Genomic DNA, 6,637 nt, shown 5'->3' with positions numbered 1-6,637 from the left:
TTGACAAGGAAGTTCAAAATCAACATAAAGTAGACCATACTTGGGCGATATCTTAAATCAAACAAAACAATAGATAACACTTACTTGTGAGAAAGTATCAAATATTCGGTTGTTCAATTTTAAATTAACGGCATCCCAGATTGAGAGAAAGTTACATTTTTTCGTTGCCATTTTATCACAAACTATATGTATCTACCCTGATTATCCTTGTTTTCTTAATCAAATATGCAACATAATTTTATTCAAATATGTTTGTTCCATTTTAACTTTAATGAATAGAAAATGGCTCGTATTTAATAGACTGCCAAGGTCGAATATAATTCGTGTGTTGTTGCTTATTTCTTAATTGCAAATTGCATATAAGTAGAATTCCTTTTAATCTTACAAAAGGCCAAATACATCGTTATCATCATCCTTATCAACATTATACTCATCTTTTTTATCACGATTATTATTATCACCAACATTAAAGGGAGATAACTCTATTATTTCCGGTTAAGTGTCATTTTCTTAAAAATACTGCATTTTTTAAGTAACAGAGTGAATACCGATATTATCATAACAAAAATGTATAATATATAATCCAATGGTAATATGTATACCTTATTTTCACTTTGTTATTTTATGACATAACTTTACGCATTGTTTAATTTAAAAATGAAGACTGATATGATATCATCATCATCATCATCATCATCATCATCATCATCATCATCATGAAATATTCTATAATTTCCGAAGTTCTTATAAACATTGAGTCAAATGCACTAACTTGAGCAAGACACAGCATTCCATCCACAACTGGGTAGAGGAAGAAGTGAAAAATTTAACAATTATAGTCAAGGGACTAGACAATTGCAAGAAATGTAAAAATTGACAAAAATTCGCATTAAGTTGATATCGGTTTGTACAACGCATTGAACATTACTTACTGATTTATCACATTGCCTACTAAACTCAAATCTATCGCATTTTTCGATCACTTTTCAGATGCGAAGGCTACTGGGGTTGCCTACCATGTAAAAATGAGTAAGTTTAAAAATAACGTTGGTATACTTATCTCATCACGTGACGTTTATACGCTTCTTGTATGGAAGAACGGACATGGCTTGCAATCTGTCGGAAAAAAACATTTCGCACTTTTATAAACTGGTTAATCTTAATGCGCTATTTTTGAAAGGATATATTTATACGATACGATACGATACGGTATGTTAATTGCATACAACATATGCAATGTTCATAGCAGAACAGAACAGTACAGAAGTAAATGAATGAATGGAAAAAGTAACACAAACACATTTTTTTTGAAGCTTATGGTTGAAATATTATAACAACCTATTATTGTAGGTATTCGTTTGTTATTAAATGTATCAAAAATCTGCATGTTAATATCTCAGTTGAGACAGCGACATGATTGCTACGTTTATTCTTCTAATCATGCATTACAAATGTAAAATTGGCCTTATCCTGGCTCGCATAGACAAGTGTAGTCTTGATTTGAGGAAATACTGTATTTGCCGAGTTACTATCTCATAATTACGACTTGCTATCTCCTAATTACGACTTACTATCTCCTAATTACGACTTACTATCTCCTAATTACGACTGACTCCTAGGCAGAAAGTCTTAACTCATAAGTATGACTTACTTAGTCCAAATAAGAAGAGCCTTATAAGGAGAAACTAACTTAAAACTTTAAAGATAGGCAGCAATCATTGTGAGTGCATAAGAAGGCACGTTCCAAAGTTCTAAGCAATTTTGACACGTATTTGCTATTCATTTATCCTTATTTATTGTTCTTATAATTGTTTGATTCAGAATTTGTTACCTAATGTGTTGCATTGCCTATTGATTCTGTATAAATCATGACCATACAAATCATCATATTAAACATAGACTTGCGTGTAACTATAAAAGTTCTCTACTTTTTGACCTTTTGATACCTCATAAAAGTATTTTAGTATCTAAATAAACACTACTTTTCTCAGTGATGTGATTAAAACAAGAGTTGTAATAGCAAAGAAATGACCATCATCTAAGTAAAAATATGATCCATAATGCAATAACTATACAATAGTTTGTCAAACTATTTCTTGTAATAAAATAAACGTCATTTATTACGATTCATTTAATGTGACATTTCATCTGAAAGGACATTACTTTGACAGGAAAAATGTCATTGTTAAAGTTTAATATATATTTTTAGACTACAAGCTATGCTTGAGGTTTTATCATTAATGCCACCATAGCGCTGACGACCAAAATACTAGTATACCATGTTAAGGGCTATCAAAATTGATGAGTTATATTTATTTAGTTTTTACATTGATAATTTGACAAATTGTTGTACATGGTTATATGGTCATTTTGACCAATAATCATAATTTACTTGATGTCTTATTCGACAAACTGGATCTTCTAAGAAAATTTATCGTAGACCCGTTAGCAACATATAGCAACATTTATAACTGACGTCACTTTAGAAGGGCCCACTACACTGTTATCCTTTAGCGATAAATAGCAGTTTTCAAATGTACTTTTTGTTTGTTTAAAACTTGTCATCAATGTTACAGTACGTTTTAAAGTAAATAAGGTAACAAAAAGCACTGTTTACTTTGTTCTGATAACACCCCACTAAAGCCGAACAGGCACTATTTATTTATTTGTCTATCTGTTCATGAAATCAATTTATCGCACAGATGCATCCAAAGGGTTGACATACTTTTCCATTTGAACAAAAACCAGTTTCAGTGAAGCTGAAAGAAAATTAGTGTGTTATACTGTGTCCTACATTATTTGCATGTTTCACAACGCACATGTTGACGTCACTGATGGCACCCACATACACGAATTTGCTCGTGGTTATAAAACAGATATGCATTCCTCGTTCACCCAGAAGATTGAAAATATAATATTTATATATCAGATGCATATATTTTTTAATCGCAATCTAGGTTAATATTTTATATACTCGTTTTGTTTTTACATACAATTAAAATGTTTCATAAATAAACTCATTTTTAAAGATATATTTAAGGCTGTTTAGCTATAATATATTGACATTGAGGAATGTCGGTTATTGCATATATTCCATACGCTGACTTAAACAGTTTGAACTGAATGCATATTTGTTTACATTTCTTTAATAAAACAATGAAACAACAGGAACACACCTGGTAGAAAAAATAAATAAAGGCCAAACAACCACGTAAAACAAGAGATAAATTAAATTTTATGAAGTGACCTTTAACAGTAATGTGAAACAAACAAGACCTACATTTTGTGCAAAAGTTGATAATGAACCGAATAACAAAAAAATAACATAGCAATGCTATGCCCAGCGCCACATGCATTGTAGAAATGTAGGACCCGGAACAATGTAAAACAAATTAAGTATGTCAGATCATTTTTATTCCGTTTATTAACAGAATGATTGATGTGGTAATATCCATAAAGAATCGCAACATAAACATTATATTTTAACGAAAATTGATTTCTTTTAAGACTGACGTCTCACAGAGTAAGATAATGTTATCATTGTGAACTAAGTTCATGACGTCATGTCCTGTTATAAACAAAACATCGACGAAAATTTGAAGAATGTTTTTCATGAAATCAAGGTGAGCAATTTCATTTTCCTCTTGTGGTCAAATGAAACAATTACTACTTTTTCAAAACTTATCTTTATCATATTAGCAAAATAAGAAATAAACGTATGACTTGCTGGAAAAGTATACATTAAACAATACTAGTTTCCAATTAAATTGTTTTCAATCGTGAGGAGTGGTGTTGTCATAATACACAAGTTTAATACAGAACATTATGTGATGTTTATATTCACCCGGAAGCAAGGTATAGCATGTGGTTTAATTGCTGCTTTCTTTTATATCCAAAAAAAAGTCCTAATTAGTGTTTAACAAAAGCTGCAATATCCTACAATTTCTCAGTAATCAACTTGGTACGAAGCTTACTTAATATCCTTAATGTGGACATTGTGATCAATATTTACACCCTTCTGGGAAATAAAGTATATTTAGTTTCTTGTGTTATAAAAAAGGCTTATTTGTGTTCATGTTTATAAATTCATCAATTGATCAAAAATTAAACAATTTTGTTTATTGAACAAAAACGGCAAAATAGTTTAGTAAGGCAGTTGTAAATCGATGTTTCCCAGTACAACAAGAGGTCACTCTTCTTATTGTTTGCCATTCACATTATCATATTGTCATTCTGTGTAAATATTATTCACTGAAATAGAACAAAATATCATTTTAATCCAACAATAACTTATACAACATACGTATTTAAAACATATAAAATGTGTATTTAAAAGTCATTGAATCAATATGTTTTAGTTTACTTAATAAGTCAAGCGATAATTTAAGTGAAACTCGATTGAGGAATCGACATCAATATAGGCTACTGGTATTATTTTAAGAACTCACTCTCCGCTACGTCTAATGTGGCATAATCAGAAGGCAGCGATGCTCCTGGTACAGTGTAATGATTCTGATCGTCTTCTTTTTCTTTTCTATAAAAGTTTAATAAAGTTGATCAAAGTAAAGCAAAGCAATTGCTATCTTCAGTTTTTAAAGCAAGGTAAAAGAACATACCTTGTTTCTTTTTTCCTTCTGCAGTATAGTGTTAATAAAACTACGTTTCCTATAATTGCCACAGCAAGTAAAGTTGCCAACACTGCAACCGCTGTATTCCCTTCGCCAGTCTTAGTTATTTCAAATTGTTTTTCATCTGTAATACAAAATGGCATTAACATGGTATTGGTTTTAATGAATCCTGTATAAACAAAACACATTATGATTAAGTTAATAACGAAACGTTAATAACGTTAACACAAAAAAACCCCAATACATCGCCACTTCTTTAGAAGTTCGTAAGAATCATGTATTCAAATTTAATTATTTAGAGCTTTCAGAATACATACTCTAAACAAAGACACTTTTATGACTTTTGCGTTCAATGGTCTCCTTTCATTTAAAGTTCAATGAAAGAAGGCTGCTTCGTTAATATATGAAATGTATATACAATCTTAAGCATTCTAATGTCCGTAGACAAACGTTCAGTGCTTGCATATATTAGTTTTAGTATGAATGTGTTGCATGAGTTATCGTTTAGAATCTGTACTGTGTATCTATTATAAAGTTTTGTAGTTTTATATATTATATATGTAGTTTGTTATTTGTGGAGTTCTGTGTTGTTGTTCCATGTTTCTGGCTTTTGACTGTTTATTTTTCGGTTATATGTCATTTGCGTTGACCCTGTGTCATTTTACGGGGTTTATGTTTAAACATTCGACTACTGGACTTGTTTTTGAAGCTTTTTATATATTAGTATATACTTATTAAAAACAAATGTAGTATTTTGAGGGAGTTAAAGACGTATACATTTTAAACCCTTGTTTGAAATGAAAATCTATCAAAAGATATACCACTAATACATTGACTTCCAAGTCGTCCCCTGACACAGCCACCGCTACAGTTTCCACTAACTTTGTCGCAAACAGCACCATTCATACATACACCACAGGTCATATTGCAGTTATCTCCGAACCAGCCGTCTTCACATTCTGTAATTGAAAATTTTGTGGACGGAGAGCAAACGTCGTTGACACTATTGAAACAATGGCATTAAGAACTTTTTCATTTGCTTTTAATACATGAACAATAGTTTAGATATATGGAGGATATTTGTTGAATTAAGTGTACGATCGTATTTTAATTCACGAGTGGTCACCAGTGAAACTATTATTTTTCTGTGACCACGTCTGAAATCAACTACGATCATAAACTGAATTCAAGAAATTTTCTTTTTATTCCGTGTTTTTATCGTGTCCTTTCAATATATTTCCACGCTGGAGGAAAGTTTGTTTGTCGACAGTCCTTTTTCCGTGGCCTCTTTTCGAAGGGAAGTAACTGCGGCATAACCGCTGTGTCAAGATTACTCATATTCGCGCGAGCAGGCAAGGTAGTTCCCTTCTTTATGCAAATGGTTGTTGCAATTGAAATTTATTTCAGATAAACCAATAATACCATCAACGATTTAACCAACCGTGTTTTTAGGCACAAAACAAGGATTAAATCAAAAGCATTTCGGAAGACAAATATCGCGTAAAAATAGATAAGTGAATAAATCTGGAGCATGTGGCATGTTTTCTTTTTTACATTCAAGAACATTTTAGATTTAAACTAACATATATGGACTTATAATAGTGTGTATGTGTGAAATCAACGGAAGTCTGTGTTCAGTGTTTTTCGTAGTGTTTATCTTTTCACTCTCATACTCTGGATCTTACGGTATTTTTTTTTGGCGAATGCATGCTCTGCAGCCGAAGCGTGTCTTGTTGTTGAGATAGCGAATACGTTTCATGTCTGTTAAAGTTGAATGTCACGTTACCATTAAATTTTGGGTTTACGGAAAAACCCAGAAGAAATGACGAGGATGTGCCTGAAGATGCTTTTGAGAAGGACTTCTAAAGTTTTCTCGATAAGATGTCTGAAATCGCTATGACATAGTTCTGTCATTCAATCTGATTACATACATGTACTTTTTCAAGTCAAGGGAAGCAAATCTTATAAAAGTTGGAGAAAGTAGTCTCGAGTTGTCTGCAGTGATATGA

This window comes from Mya arenaria, chromosome 3, assembly GCF_026914265.1.
Source record: "Mya arenaria isolate MELC-2E11 chromosome 3, ASM2691426v1".
NCBI classification, from domain to species: domain Eukaryota; kingdom Metazoa; phylum Mollusca; class Bivalvia; order Myida; family Myidae; genus Mya; species Mya arenaria.
This window is presented reverse-complemented; position numbering follows the sequence as displayed.